Below are 16615 nucleotides of genomic sequence, written 5' to 3' on the forward strand. Positions count from 1 at the left end.
TTGAAGCGTGTGAGGGCGTGGTCGGTGAGGGGGAGATCTTCGCACACACCCCAGTATTCGAACCTTAAGGGTTTTGCCGGAACCCGAAATCCGACATTTGGCGTGACAGGTAGGGGTGCGCCGGAGCCTCCCTCCCACCATTTGATCCACCAAAGCTCCGCGGTTCCGATGTCCAGCGACCCAAGAACCAACACCGACCGCTGGGCAGCTTGGCCAACCCGGGCGGCGTCGTCCACGAAGGAGGATCTCGACCCCGCGCTCCAGGCAGCACACGCACCACCTAACGCTGCGGGGCGCGGACGGCGCGGCCAGGCGCCGTCCACCCTTACCCCATGACAGGCGCGAGCTGCTGCAAGGGCTGCAGGCCACGCCGCAGCGACGGCGCCGCACACTCGGCGGGAGCAGGCGAACGTGCGGGCGGCGCTCACGGTGGCGCGGGAGCTGCTATGATGCCGGCTGATGGAGAGCGGCCGGGATGCATTGCTGGAAAGCGCCGTCGAGCTACTGGACGCAGCGGCCACGGGAGCGCCGCCCATCTGCTACTAGCTCACGCCCCAGGCAGCGGCCGGATCCCACGGCGGGCCTCGCCGCGCCCGCGTACCCTCGAGTGCGCCCGGGGGTCTCATCGATGTCAGCGCGGTTCATGGCGTCGCCCGCGCCCTCGCACACGCACCACCCTTGATGGGTGCGGGTACGAGCATCGCCGCACACGGCCCCAGCGGGCCACCACCCTACCACTCTCACGACGGCGTGATGGGCCGGGCGACGTGGAGCGTGGGGCACTTCGGCGAGGTCCTCGGGGCAACGGCCACGGAGGCCTACGTGCCCCGCATGACGAACCAGGAGTACACGCCGGGAGATGATCCCGGCTCGTTCCTCGAGCCAGGCCGGGAAGAGGAGGCGCTAGGAGCTGAGGCCTTCCCAGAGCCGCCCGAGAGCCCCGCCAACCACCCCATCGACAACAGCTACCGGGTAACACTAATCCCCCAGGAGCGGGCTTATGCTAACCATGAATCGCAAGTGAATTAGGTCACAGCGCCAGGCGGTAGTTCTAACACGAAGGTACCTGTCCCACCAGGAGAGGCTCACTGGGGGCTGCGTGGGGGGAGCCAGGAGCAAGGCCCCGCACCGCGTCGCGCGGAGGAAGGCGTTGATGTTGATTTTTCATTGATGCGTGCGGGGGGTGCCTTTTCTCGTTCAAGCGATTTCTTGCTATGCTGTTCTTGCCTTAATTCGGAGCGCCTATTGCTTTCTGTCACGACCGGTTTTTCAATAAAATAATTATTGAGAGACCAATCCCTTTTACGGACCAGTAAGGAAGAATTCCTTCTCACTGGTAAACAATATCTTGGTCACAGAAGAAAAATACCAGGAGTACTGAATATAATACAAGGTTGAGCGGAGACTGCTCAACAATTATTACATGCACGCCGATAAAACAAGGCGGCGGATAGGGTGGCAAACTACTAACTCACGATAATAACGGTGGTGGAAATATCACCGCGAAGCGAGTGATATGACTCCTGAAGACTACAGCTCTTCGACCGTCGGAGTGAAGCTCGAGGAGACTTATTGCGGGTGGCGGAAGCGTATATAAAACAAGTGACCAATATCCGGGATCGCGCAGGACTGACTGGGACTCCTCTAGGCGTCGGACGCGCTATCAAACTCTTCATCCAAGAGATCGCCTTCGTCAACATCTGGCCAAATCAACAAGCCAGGTGAGTACTATGAAAGTACTCGCAAGACAGTTCGGACATAAAATATAACAAATGTAAACATGAAGCATATGAACAATTAACCAGTGCGTTCAGACATAGAGATAATAAATACGGGGTGCCAAACGAGGGTCTGAATGACTCCTCGAGAGGAAACTGCAGAATAGTAATATTGGTGCCAAGCGAGGGTCTGAATGACTCCTCGAGCGGAAAATGCAGAATAGAAATACTGGTGCCAAACGAGTGTCTGAATGACTCCTTGAGAGGAAAATGCAGAATAGTAATACTGGTGCCAAACGAGTGTCTGAATGACTACTCGAGAGGAAAATGCAGAATAGTAATACTGGTGCCAAACGAGTGTCTGAATGACTCCTCGAGAGGAAAATGCAGAATAGTAATTGCCACAGTCGGGCGTCGGGGCGACACCACATAAACGGCTTATAACAGAAAACAAAGGCAGTGCGTGCCACAGTCGGACGTCAGAGCGACATCACATAAAGGGCTTATATTTAAAGTAAGAAACAAGAACACGCCACAGTCGGACGTCTGCGCGACGTCACATAAAGAGCTTATATTGTAGCTTAATAACTCAATAGCTCGGGAACATAAATTATCACAAGCACGAGACAAATATAAAGTTAGTCCATCCACAGGAATAACAAATAAACTGGATTTACCACTTGAGCTGGTTCACCGGGGACAAGTTTTCCACGCGGATAGATATGGATATACTGATTACACTACTTGATCATGCGTACGATGACTTGGAAGGAATTGACTTTGCAGAGTTTGTACTTAACCACAGTCAACGAATTTCAGTAGTCACGGGGACTAGTTCCGTCTACGGTGTTTTGGAAGAAACACGTCTAACCAGTACACACCCAATTCAACCTTCCGAAGCCAGGGATCACCCTCGGCAACGTTCAAGAAAAACCTTGAGACGGGGAGGCTACAACCTCGCGTAGCATGGGATCAAATTTCTATACGCGCGCTGTAAGGGGGTGCCCCCCTCTCGGTCCCAACCGGAAACACCCATGCCCCCTGACCGGATGACTGGCTTTAATCCTGGGCCAAGGTACCATCATCCCGGCCTCTCTGTTTGGTGTGTACACGGAAAGAGGTTACCAACTTACTAAACCGCATCCTGGCAAATGAAACATGTGGTAGCACGGAAGGGGGAAAGAACGATAAGGTGACTCCGTCCACGTTAACGTCGGAGAAAGTCAGATGACGCAAGGCTGGTATGCTATAACAGTACCACCTTGCTGCCCTTCATGTCACCACATGATTAGGCCATCTCTCATCAGAGATCATCGCAACTTTGGAACATGCGGGGAAAAGAACGATAACGTGACTCCGTCCACGTTAACGTCGGAGAAAGTCGGATGATGCAAGGCTGGTATGCTACAACAGTACCACCTTGCTGCCCTTCATGTCCCCACATGATTAGGCCATCTCTCATCAGAGATCATCGCAACTTTGGAACATGCGGGTAGTTGCCTTACAAGCAACGAGGTATTTACCGACACTCATATGCCACGCACAAACTTTCACGCAAACATGCAAAACACCTGTCATATCAAATGTTCAAAACATGCTTGCCTGGTTCGGAAAAGTCAGAGTCTAGCTCGACGAAGTTCGCGGCTCCGTCACCTCTTCCGGATCCTACGGCAATCACGAAAACGGGCACTAACGTGAAAACCAATGGGTGCACAGAAACTTCTCCAGATATTTTTCAAATAAATCCCATAAAAAACTAGACAAAATTTTAAGACTGTCAGAAAAAGAATCACTCAAAAATCCCTTTTCATTTAAAAGTTATAAAGGTTTCTGTCCAGGGACTTATCTATAATGAAACAGAAAAGTTCCAGGGTTTAAACTGAGAAAACAAAAATGCTTCGGAAAGAAATGCGCTAGCTAAAGAGGGAAATCGTATTTTGCCCGAAGGCGCCAACAGAAAACGGTTCGCGAAAGAATAGAACAGAGGCTGACATGCGGGGTCCACATGTCAGGTTTGAAAAGCTCGCCGGCGCCCGAAGACTGCGGTGGACGCCGGCGTCGAACCACGGCGAGTTAGGAGGATCGGAGGGTACCAAGAGCTTCAGCGTCTTCTTCCGCGTCGGTGGGTGGTGGACTCGACCAACGGGGAGCACCACGTCAACGGCGACACTTTCTCCGGCGGGCGGCGGCTCGGGTGGTGGTGGAGAACTCCGGTGGAGGGCTGCAAACTTCGAATTGAAGCGCGGGTCAGAAAGAGGGATGCATAGTGAAGCTACTGGCAAGAGAAGGGAGGCGGAGATGCACACATGGGGGCGAATCGAGCTGGATCCCGTGGCGGGTCGCGGTGGCCGGAGTCGAGGAAGGAGACCTCCTCGGGGCTCTTCCAGTGGCTAGGCGTTCTCTAGGTAGAGTGCAGGGATGGTGGGTGCTCGAGTTGAAGCTCGGGGCCTCTATTTATAGGTGGATCGACGGGGTGGCCGTGAACGGAGAATCTCCGGCGAACGATTACGGCGATGCGGTGGATTGGCAGGAGGTTTGAGTGGCCAGGCAGCATCAGTGGAGGTTACTGGTGTCATTCCACAGCTAAACGGAGTTGGTCTTGGCGTAATGGCATCGGTCCACGGTGAGATGACCGCACGGGCTCGACGGCGGCAGAGAGCGCGCTCCGCGCCCTGTGGTTCACGACGAGGGTGGCAGCGCATTCGGGTGAGTGGAAGGCAACGCGGCGAGCTCCGGTGGTTTGGGCGGCGCTGGGTGGCGCCGTCAGCGCCGTGCCTCCCGCTGGCGGCCGCAAAGCCGCCGCTGGCGTCGGTCACGGGGCGGCGCACCTTCTGCTGCTCGTCGCCGACGTCCGCAAGGTGCCAGGCGTTCGTGCGGTGCAGGAACAAGAGGGAGGGGACGGGGAGCAAGGCGACACAGTGGCACTGGTGAGATCGACGCCGGGTTCTGAAGAAAACGACAGTGCACTGCAATGTTCTCTGAACTTAACTGAAACTTGACATTGACAATGCACTGCAGGTGTTCGACAGAATGATTTGGCAATGAGAAAAAAATTTCTGGGGCTGTAACTTGGTGAGGTGACCACTCAATGCACCCAGAGGCTGCCTGATTTTACTTGGAATTTTTGGAGAAAGTTTTGAATGAATTTCACCAAATTTGACAAATCTGGTCCAAACTTGCAGCAAGTGTAGTCTGAAAAATTTGAACTGAAGACTAGTGGATCTTCATGGATCTTGGTTGAGGGTTCAAAGGACTAGGAGGGAGAAAAGGTTTGGGGGCAAAAATCAAGACAGAAAATGTAGCTCCTTTGCAAATCTCCAAGTGCTAGAATAGAAGACATAAATTTATTTGAATAAGATTTAAATGGAAATAATCACATGGGGAGGTTCAACCTGCTGGATTTGGTGCAAATCATGATCCAAAGGTGAGGGAAGGGTTAGGAGAGAGTATTTGTACTAAGGCCATGGCAAGAGGGAATTGTTGAAAGTGGCAAAGGATTATTCCAAAAGCCATAGTGCAAATTTCAAAGAGATTTTCAAAAGGCATTTTTCCAAATTGAAAAGTATTTTTTCTTGAGTCCAAATGAAAAGCAAGAACCTCCGAGACCCAAAAACAGATCTTGGGTGAATCCAAATAAAACTTTTGCCATAAAATAATATTTGAAAGGTAGAGTTCTTTTGAAGAAAAATTTAAATCACCTCCCTCAAGTCAAATAATTTTTTTTTGAAAATCCAAATAAAAACTTGGGTGTCACAACACCTACCCCCTTAGGAAAAATCTCGTCCTCGAGATTTCTGCTGATCCTCAAATAGATATGGATACTCTGCCCGGAGGAAATCTTCCCTTTCCCATGTAGCTTCATCCTCAGTGTGGTTGCTCCACTGAACCCTGAAAAATCTTGTCGTTTTCTGACGGGTCCTCCGTTCAGACTCTTCTAAAATATTTACTGGTCTTTCTCTGTAGGTGAGATCTGGTTGCATATCAATGTTCTCATGAGGTACATGCTTCTCCGGGTTACTCACACATTTCCTCAATTGTGAGACGTGGAATACGTCATGGACGTCTCACAGCTCCTTGGGTAGGTCCAGTTGGTAGGCTACCGTGCCTCTTCGTGCCTTTACACAAAATGGTCCAATAAATCTTGGGGCTAGCTTCCCCTTAATTTTGAACCGTCGCAGACCCCTCATAGGAGATACTCGGAGGTATATGGGATCACCGGGTTCAAAGCTGACCTCACGATGCTTCTGATCATAGTAGCTCTTTTGTCGGCTCTGTGCTGTCTTGAGTCTGTCCCTGATTTGTTTAACTTTCTCCTCGGCCTCTTTAAGCATGTCCGGGCCGAAGATACGGCTGTCACCTGTTTCTGACCAATTCAGTGGGGTACGACACCTTCGTCCGTACAATGCTTCAAAGGGTGCCATTTGCAAGCTGGCTTGGTAACTGTTGTTGTAAGCAAATTCGGCATACGGCAAACTCTCTTCCCAACTGGATCCATAGGTGAGCACACAGGCTCTTAGCATATCCTCTAGGATTTGGTTTACACGTTCCGTTTGTCCAACAGTCTGAGGGTGGTATGCTATACTGAAAGCTAGTTGCGTGCCCAGAGCTTGTTGTAGGTGATCCCAAAATTTGGAGACGAATTGGGTGCCTCGGTCTGATATTATAGTCTTTGGGACTCCGTGCAAGCAAACTATACGGGAGAGATAAAGTTTGGCCAGTCTTTGTGTGGAGTAGGTAGTCTTCACGGGAATGAAATGAGCAACCTTGGTTAGTCGGTCTGTGATGACCCATATGGCGTCATTTCTGCGTTGTGATCGGGGTAATCCGACAATGAAGTCCATTCCTATTTCATCCCATTTCCACTCCCGTATCCTATTTGGCTAGAGTAGCCCTACTGGCTTTTGATGCTCGGCCTTGATGCGCTGACATCAATCGCAACAAGCAATGAATGTGGCTATATCTCTTTTCATACTTTGCCACCAAAATCTTTCCTGAATGTCCTTGTACATTTTGGTTCCTCCAGGATGGATGGAGTATGGAGCGGTGTGGCTTTCCGTCAAGATCTGTTGCTTGAGTTCCTCAATGTTAGGTACGCAAAGTCTGTCTCCGTACCATAATGTTCCTTCACTGTCTGCGACGAACTCTGAAGCCTTACCAAGGTTCATTTTCTTCTTTATGCCTTCGATGCTGGGATGTCCCTGTTGAGCCTTCTTAATATGTTCCACCAGGGTGGGTTGTATCTCCAGATTTGATACGGTGCCCTTAGCGACTAACATCATGTTGAGCCTAGCGAACTCTTTCTGAAACTCAGGCCTCAAGTTTTGCGGACCGTCATTGTCCGGGCTGGGGTTCCGACTAAGGGCATCGGCCACTACATTTGCTTTCCCTGGATGGTAGTGAATACCGACATCATAGTCCTTGACCAGTTCCAACCAGCGTCGTTGGCGTAAATTTAGCTCTGGCTGTGTGAAAATATATTTGAGGCTCTTATGGTCCGTATATATTTCACAGCGATTTCCCAACAAAAAGTGCCTCCACTCCTTGAGTGCATGTATAACTGCTGCTAGCTCCAAGTCATGTGTTGGGTAATTTTCCTCATGTTTTCGCAGCTGCCTGGAGGCATATGCGACAACTTTGCCATCCTGCATTAGTACGCATCCGAGACCTTTTCGGGAGGCGTCACAATAAACTTCAAAACTCTTGTGTATGTCTGGCACAGTTAAGACCGGTGCGGTTGTCAGCTTCTTCTTGAGTTCTTGGAAGCTTTTCTCGCATGCTTCCGTCCATACAAATTGCTTGTCCTTCTTGAGCAACTGTGTTATAGGTTTTGCCACAGTGGAGAATCCTTCAATAAATCTTCTGTAATATCCGGCCATTCCTAGGAAACTCCGCACATCAGTAACGTTGGCGGGTCGCTTCCAGTCCAGTATGGCCTTGACTTTTTCTGGGTCTACGGCCACGCCTTCTTGGTTCAGTATATGGCCTAAGAAACCAACTTGTCTTAGCCAAAATTCGCACTTGCTAAATTTGGCGTACAACTGATGTTTCCTCAATTCTCCCAAAACAATCCTGAGGTGCTCAGCATGCTCTTCTGGTGTCCTTGAGTAAACCAGAATATCGTCAATGAATACCACCACAAGTTTGTCCATGAATTTCATGAACACTTTGTTCATGAGGTGGACGAAATATGCGGGGGCGTTCGTTAGTCCAAAAGGCATCACTGTAAACTCGTATAACCCATATCTGGAAGTGAAAGCTGTCTTGGGATATCTTCTGTCCGTACCTTCAGTTGATGGTATCCCGATCTCAAATCAATCTTTGAAAATACCTTGGCTTGTGCGAGCTGGTCAAACAAATCATTTATCCGTGGCATCGGATATTTGTTTTTGATGGTGACCATATTGAGGGCTCGATAGTCTATACAGAATCTTAGTGTCCCATCCTTTTTCTTTGCGAACAACACAGGCGAACCCCAAGGTGAGGAGCTGGCTTGAATAAATCCTTTGTTCAATAATTCCTTTATCTGCTTCTTCAACTCCACCAATTCTGAGGGTGCCATTCTATAAGGCTTCTTATAGATGGGAGCGGTGCCAGGTGCTAGTTCAATGCTGAATTCTATCTCTCGGTCTGGTGGCATGCCTGGTAGTTCTTCAGGGAACACATCAGGAAACTCGCATACCACTGGAACTTTTCTCAGTTCAGCAATGTCCATTTTCTTCAGTTTTGGTTGCTGTGATCGTGGCCTTTCTTGAGCGGAAACTCTTATTGTCTTGCCGTGATGGTGAGTGAGAATCACTGTCCGATTGAAACAGTCGATGAATCCTTTGTTGGTGGTCAACCAGTCCATCCCTAAAATGACATCCAGTCCTTTACTCTCCAACACGATGAGATTCGCGTGGAATTGTAGTCCTTCGAACTCAATGACCACTCCTCGGCAGTAACCCTGAGCGATTTGCTTATTTGCGGGGGACTTGATGATCATAGATTTTTCCAAGGGAAGTATCAGAAAACCATGTCGCAAAACAAAACTCTTCGAAACGAACGAATGGGAAGCTCCAGAATCAAACAAAACCGTGGCAGGTACTTTGTTGATAGGGAACGTACCGAGCACGATGTCTGGGGCATTCTGCGCTTCTTCCCTGGTCACATGGTTCAGGTGACCCTTCCTGTGGTTGTTGTTGGGGTTGAAATTGTTGCGCTTGGGGGCTGGATTGTTTCCACCATTGTTTGGCTTGGGTGCCGAGTTCCTTGGCTTTGGGCACTGCTTAGCATAATGCCCTTCTTGACCACAAGCATAGCAGGTGACCCCTGGACGGTATGTGTATTCCTTGTCCCTGGAATGAAACTCTCCGACGGGCTTTGGATTAGTAGTCGTGGATCTCCTTGCGTCTGTCCTTGGGACCTCAGTCTTGCTTCGGTTGCTGCAGGCAAGAGTCGTCTTGTCCCTCTTCCGCTTACGGATATCTTCCAGACTACGGCGCTCATTTTCCATGGTGATGGCCTTGTCAACCAGAGTTTTAAAATCCGGAAAGGTGTGTACAATCAGTTGGCATCTTAGTGCTGGTGCCAGGCCATCCAGGAATTTTTCCATCTTCTTGCTTTCTGTCATGAGCTCGTCGTAGGCATAATGAGACAGCTGGGTAAACTGACCGTTGTATTCTGTCACTGACATGCCTCTCTGCTTCAGGTCATCAAACTCTCTCTTCTTGATTTTTAGGATGCTCCTGGGGATGTGTGCCCCACGGAAGCCTTCCTTGAACTCTTCCCAGGTGATGTTGTGTTCACTAGGATGCATGTGTAGGAAGTTTTCCCACCATGCTGCAGCTGCTCCAGTAAGGTAGTGTGGTGCATAAAGCACCTTCTCATGATCTGATCACTGAGCAATAATCAGTTTCCTTTCAATGTCACGAAGCCAATCATCGGCTTCCAGCGGCCTATCGGTGTGAGCAAAAGTTGAGGGGCGAGTCTTCTGTAACTCAGATAACATGGAATGTGGTTGATAGGGTTCACGGTGGTTTCCCATATTGATGACATGATTCATCATCTCTTGGTGCTGTTGCTGACTTTGCTCGAAGAGACGGGATACTTGAGATAGGGCTACTTCGCTGTCTTGATGACTGGACTGACCCTGAGTGAAATTGTTGCTAGTCTGTGTCCCGTAAACCTCTTCTGGCTGATTGGGCATAGAGCGAGTCCACGGGCGAGACATTTTTCCAGTCTGGGGGTATCATTTTGCAAAACCCATGAGAAAAACTGTGTAGCACAAGGAAAATCTTGCAAAGGCAACAATTTAAAAGACTTCAAGGTTTTTCAAGAAAACATAAATGATTTTGCACGGAGAAGAACTGCTTAAGATAAAACTTACACGCGAAAAGCAAACACACGATACAGCACTCAGGATGCGCGTACACATTCCTGACATGCAATTTAGACTAGCGTACTACTCCGGAAGGCAGCAAACACACCAATACAAACTAGCGAACAGATAAAACAGCACATCATACAAGCAGACATGACGCGCGGCTACTCGGCGCTCTCAGTCGGAGATGGTGAAGATTTCCTTTCCCTTGCCGATGGCAAGACTCAGCGGTCCAGGAGAATCAACCTCCACCTCCTCTCTAGCTGGCTCCTGGCGCGTAACGCTGCGCTGCGGTGATGGTGCGGGGGCGACTGGTGGTAGAGCGGGTGCGGCAGGCGGTGCGGCTCTGACTAGAGTAGGAGCGATGACTTGGTCGAACTCCTCAGTGGTAGGCAGACGGCGAGCAGTGGCCAAAACGGCTGGTGCATATGAGGCTGAAGACGAGACAAATGTCAGAGGCGGTGCCGTGTTGAGAAGCTCCTTCCTGCTGGCAGGACCTCCCCGGACTAAGTCCATGCGGGCAGCCACAAGATCGTCCACGAGGTTGTCGAAAGACTCCTCCAGAGCCTTGAGATACTCCACAACCATCTCGATGGCTTCATCTCGCTCTCCCCGATGGCAGGCGAATGCATAGTGGCTGGTGTATGGCACATGGCATGGGAGGTAGCGGTAGGGACGAGTCTTCATCGTAGGAAGGATGTCCCGAAGGGGAGCTATCGCCTCACGGGCAGCCATCTGCATGGCATGCCTCTCCGTAGGCATGGCCCTTCCCACAAAACGGAAGTGGCGAGCTGCAGAACGTCCTCCCTTGAATTGCACCATAGCTTGGTGCATAGACACGTCGTCGCTGAGCTTGTGCTGGTAGAGCGTGAACTCCGGGCGAGCTGCTGGCCCGATCGCGAGCTTGGTGATGGAGACGAGGAGCTTGACAAACCCCTCGGGCACGTTCGTGAACACTCGATTCTCACAGCTGCTGCCAGCCATCTACAAAAGTAGGCAAAAATTCTGAGTAGTCAAGTCATAAATTTATGACGACCAACAGAAAATAGCTACAATTGCAAAATGCTGAAAAAGCACAAAAGACGCTAATAACCGATTAGCGATCGCACCTAGTGGCTTCCTACAGTCAGCCTGGCTCTGGTACCAAGCTTGTCACGACCGGTTTTTCAGTAAAATAATTATTGAGAGACCAATCCCTTTTACGGACCAGTAAGGAAGAATTCCTTCTCACTGGTAGACAATATCTTGGTCATAGAAGAAAAATACCAGGAGTACTGAATATAATACAAGGTTGAGCGGAGACTGCTCAACAATTATTACATGCACGCCGATAAAACAAGACGGCGGATAGGGTGGCAAACTACTAACTCACGATAATAACGGTGGTGGAAATATCACCGCGAAGCGAGTGATATGACTCCTGAAGACTACAGCTCTTCGAGCGTCGGAGTGAAGCTCGAGGGACTTATTGCGGGTGGCGGAAGCGTATTTAAAACAAGTGACCAATATCCGGGATCGCGCAGGACTGACTTGGACTCCTCTAGGCGTCGGACGCGCTATCAAACTCTTCATCCAAGAGATCGCCTTCGTCAACATCTGGCCAAATCAACAAGCCAGGTGAGTACTATGAAAGTACTCGCAAGACAGTTCGGACATAAGATATAACAAATGTAAACATGAAGCATATGAACAATTAACCAGTGCGTTCAGACATAGAGATAATAAATACTGGGTGCCAAACGAGGGTCTGAATGACTCCTCGAGAGGAAACTGCAGAATAGTAATACTGGTGCCAAGCGAGGGTCTGAATGACTCCTCGAGCGAAAAATGCAGAATAGAAATACTGGTGCCAAACGAGTGTCTGAATAACTCCTCGAGAGGAAAATGCAGAATAGTAATACTAGTGCCAAACGAGTGTCTGAATGACTCCTCGAGAGGAAAATGCAGAATAGTAATACTGGTGCCAAATGAGTGTCTGAATGACTCCTCGAGAGGAAAATGCAGAATAGTAATTGCCACAGTCGGGCGTCGGGGCGACACCACATAAAGGGCTTATAACAGAAAACAAAGGCAGTGCGTGCCACAGTCGGACGTCGGAGCGACATCACATAAAGGGCTTATATTTAAAGTAAGAAACAAGAACACGCCACAGTCGGACGTCTGCGCGACGTCACATAAAGGGCTTATATTGTAGCTTAATAACTCAATAGCTCGGGAACATAAATTATCACAAGCACAAGACAAATATAAAGTTAGTCCATCCACAGGAATAACAAATAAACTGGATTTACCACTTGAGCTGGTTCACCGGGGACAAGTTTTCCACGCGGATAGATATGGATATACTGATTACACTACTTGATCATGGGTACGATGACTTGGAAGGAATTGACTCTGCAGAGTTTGTACTTAACCACAGCCAACGGATTTCAGTAGTCACGGGGACTAGTTATGTCTACGGTGTTTTGGAAGAAACACGTCTAACCAGTACACACCCAATTCAACCTTCCGAAGCCAGGGATCACCCTCGGCAACGTTCAAGAAAAACCTTGAGACGGGGAGGCTACAACCTCGCGTAGCATGGGATCAAATTTCTATACGCGCGCTCTAAGGGGGAACCCCCCTCTCGGTCCCAACCGGAAACACCCATGCCCCCTGACCGGATGACTGGCTTTAATCCTGGGCCAAGGTACCATCAACCCGGCCTCTCTGTTTGGTGTGTACACGGAAAGAGGTTACCAACTTACTAAACCGCATCCTGGCAAATGAAACATGTGGTAGCACGGAAGGGGGAAAGAACGATAACGTGACTCCGTCCACGTTAACGTCGGAGAAAGTCGGATGACGCAAGGCTGGTATGCTACAATAGTACCACCTTGCTGCCCTTCATGTCACCACATGATTAGGCCATCTCTCATCAGAGATCATCGCAACTTTGGAACATGCGGGGAAAAGAACGATAACGTGACTCCGTCCACGTTAACGTCGGAGAAAGTCGGATGACGCAAGGCTGGTATGCTACAACAGTACCACCTTGCTGCCCTTCATGTCCCCACATGATTAGGCCATCTCTCATCAGAGATCATCGCAACTTTGGAACATGCGGGTAGTTGCCTTACAAGCAACGAGGTATTTACCGACACTCATATGCCACGCACAAACTTTCACGCAAACATGCAAAACACCTGTCATATCAAATTTTCAAAACATGCTTGCCTGGTTTGGAAAAGTCGGAGTCTAGCTCGACGAACTTCGCGGCTCCGTCACCTCTTCCGGATCCTGCGGCAATCACGAAAACGGGCACTAATGTGAAAACCAATGGGTGCACAGAAACTTCTCCAAATATTTCTCAAATAAATACCATAAAAAACTAGACAAAATTTTAAGACTGTCAGAAAAAGAATCACTCAAAAATCCCTTTTCATTTAAAAGTTATAAAGGTTTCTGTCCAGGGACTTATCTGTAATGAAACAAAAAAGTTCTAGGGTTTAAACTGAGAAAACAGAAAACGCTTCGGAAAGAAATGCGCTAGCTAAAGTGGGAAAGCGTATTTTGCCCGAAGGCGCCAACAGAAAACGGTTCGCGAAAGAATAGAACAGAGGCTGACATGCGGGGTCCACATGTCAGGTTTGAAAAGCTCGCCGGCGCCCGAAGACTGCGGTGGACGCCGGCGTCGAACCACGGCGAGTTAGGAGGATCGGAGGGTACCAAGAGCTTCAGCGTCTTCTCCCGCGTCGGTGGGTGGTGGACTCGACCAACGGGGAGCACCACGTCGACGGCGACACTTTCTCCGGCGGGTGGCTGCTCGGGTGGTGGTGGAGAACTCCGGTGGAGGGCTGCAAACTTCGAATTGAAGCGCGGGTCAGAAAGAGGGATGCATGGTGAAGCTACTGGCAAGAGAAGGGAGGCGGAGGTGCACACACGGGGGCGAATCGAGCTAGATCCCGTGGCGGGTCGCGGCGGCCGGAGTCGAGGAAGGAGACCTCCTCGGGGCTCTTCCAGTGGCTAGGCGTGCTCTAGGTACACTGCAGGGATGGTGGGTGCTCGAGTTGAAGCTCGGGGCCTCTATTTATAGGCGGATCGACGGGGTGGCCGTGAACGGAGAATCTCCGGCGAACGATTACGGCGATGCGGTGGATTGGCAGGAGGTTTGAGTGGCCAGGCAGCATCAGTGGAGGTTACTGGTGTCATTCCACAGCTAAACGGAGTTGGTCTTGGCGTAATGGCGTCGGTCCACGGTGAGATGACCGCACGGGCTCGACGGCGGCAGAGAGCGCGCTCCGCGCCCTGCGGTTCACGACGAGGGTGGCAGCGCATTCGGGTGAGTGGAAGGCCATGCAGCGAGCTCCGGTGGTTTGGGCGGCGCTGGGTGGCGCCGTCAGCGCCGTGCCTCCCGCTGGCGGCCGCAAAGCCGCCGCTGGCGTCGGTCACGGGGCGGCGCACCTTCTGCTGCTCGTCGCCGACGTCCGCAAGGTGCCAGGCGTTCATGCAGTGCAGGAACAAGAGGGAGGGGACGGGGAGCAAGGCGACACAGTGGGACTGGTGAGGTCGACGCCGAGTTCTGAAGAAAACGACAGTGCACTGCAATGTTCTCTGAACTTAACTGAAACTTGACATTGACAATGCACTGCAGGTGTTCGACAGAATGATTTGGCAATGAGAAAAAAATTCTGGGGCTGTAACTTGGTGAGGTGACCACTCAATGCACCCAGAGGCTGCCTGATTTTACTTGGAATTTTTGGAGAAAGTTTTGAATGAATTTCACCAAATTTGACAAATCTGGTCCAAACTTGCAGCAAGTGTAGTTTGAAAATTTTGAACTGAAGACTAGTGGATCTTCATGGATCTAGGTTGAGGGTTCAAAGGACTAGGAGGGGAAAAAGGTTTGGGGGCAAGAAACAAAGTAGAAAGTGTAGCTCCTTTGTAAATCACCAATGGCTAGAATAGAAGACAGAAATTTGTTTGAATAAGATTTAAATGGAAATAATCACATGGGGAGGTTGAACCTGCTGGATTTGGTGCAAATCATGATCCAAAGGTGAGGGAAGGGTTAGGAGAGAGTATTTGTACTAAGGCCATGGCAAGAGGGAATTGTTGAAAGTGGCAAAGGATTATTCCAAAAGCCATAGTGCAAATTTCAAAGAGATTTTCAAAAGGCATTTTTCCAAATTGAAAAGTATTTTGTCTTGAGTCCAAATGAAAAGCAAGAACCTCCAAGACCCAAAAACAGATCTTGGGTGAATCCAAATAAAACTTTTGCCATAAAAAAAATATTTGAAAGGGAGAGTTCTTTTGAAGAAAAATTTAAATCACCTCCCTCAAGTCAAATAATTTTTTTTTGAAAAATCCAAATAAAAACTTTGGTGTCACACTTTCCCCTCGCGGGCCCCTCACGGGCCCCTCGCGAGCGGGGCTGGGCACAGCACACACGCGCCACGCACATGCCATACCATGACTGGCGCTTCCTCCTCGTGAGGCCCTTTCGGGCGAATCGACAGGCGCCTCAGGAACTTCTCAGGAACTCACAACCTCATGAGTCAATTCGGAACCTGCCAGGTCAAGGTAAATTACAGCAGCAAACTCGCCATGAGACTCGTGAACGCACGAAGGCGCATAATCAGCTTGGCCCAAAAGAATAGGGGCAGTAATCTATTTACATGAGGGGCTCCCCCTCCCTAAATGCTCTTACAACCTCTGGGCCGCGCCCGAGCTTTTGCGTGCAGGATAAATAGCAAGGAAACATGGGATCAATCGCACATATCTCTCGCCGCGTCCCCTGGGATGCCTTCGGACGCGTCGCTGGCATCATCGTCACCTTCGCTGGCATCATCATCACCTTCGACGGCACTACCATCACTGTCGTTGACCAGGTCGCCCTCGTCTGGCGCGACCACCACCGCGTCGTCTTCGGAAGTGAAGGCCCTGACCAGCGCGTCCACAGTGTCCTCCACCCATCACGCCAGGTCGCCCCGGATGGCCTCCGGAACTGGAGCGATGGTGGCGTCAAACTCAATGTCCTGATAGGTGTTCTGGAGATGGCTGAAGACGCGGGAGAACGCGCGCCCGAGCAAGCTGCGACTCCTCTCTTCGACAAGCTGCGAGCCCTCTCGAAACGGTTCTCCAGGCGCGTCACCACCTCGGTGAAGAAGCGAAGGTGACTGGCATAGTCGTCCGCTGTGACGCCCCCAATTAAATCGTACCCTAATCATGCACGCAAAGCTGTACGATCAAGATCAGGGACTCACGGGAAGATATAACAACACAACTCTAAAACATAAATAAGTCATACACGCATCATAATACAAGCCAGGGGCCTCGAGGGCTCGAATACAAGTGCTCGATCATAGACGAGTCAGCGGAAGCAACAATATCTGAGTACAGACATAAGTTAAACAAGTTTGCCTTAAGAAGGCTAGCACAAACTGGGATACAGATCAAAAGAGGCGCAAGCCTCCTGCCTGGGATCCTCCTAACTACTCCTGGTCGTCGTCAGCGGGCTGCACATAGTAGTAGGCTCCTCCGGTGTAGTAGGAGTCAT

This window comes from Aegilops tauschii, chromosome 2 (assembly GCF_002575655.3).
Source record: "Aegilops tauschii subsp. strangulata cultivar AL8/78 chromosome 2, Aet v6.0, whole genome shotgun sequence".
Classification (NCBI taxonomy): Eukaryota; Viridiplantae; Streptophyta; class Magnoliopsida; order Poales; family Poaceae; genus Aegilops; species Aegilops tauschii.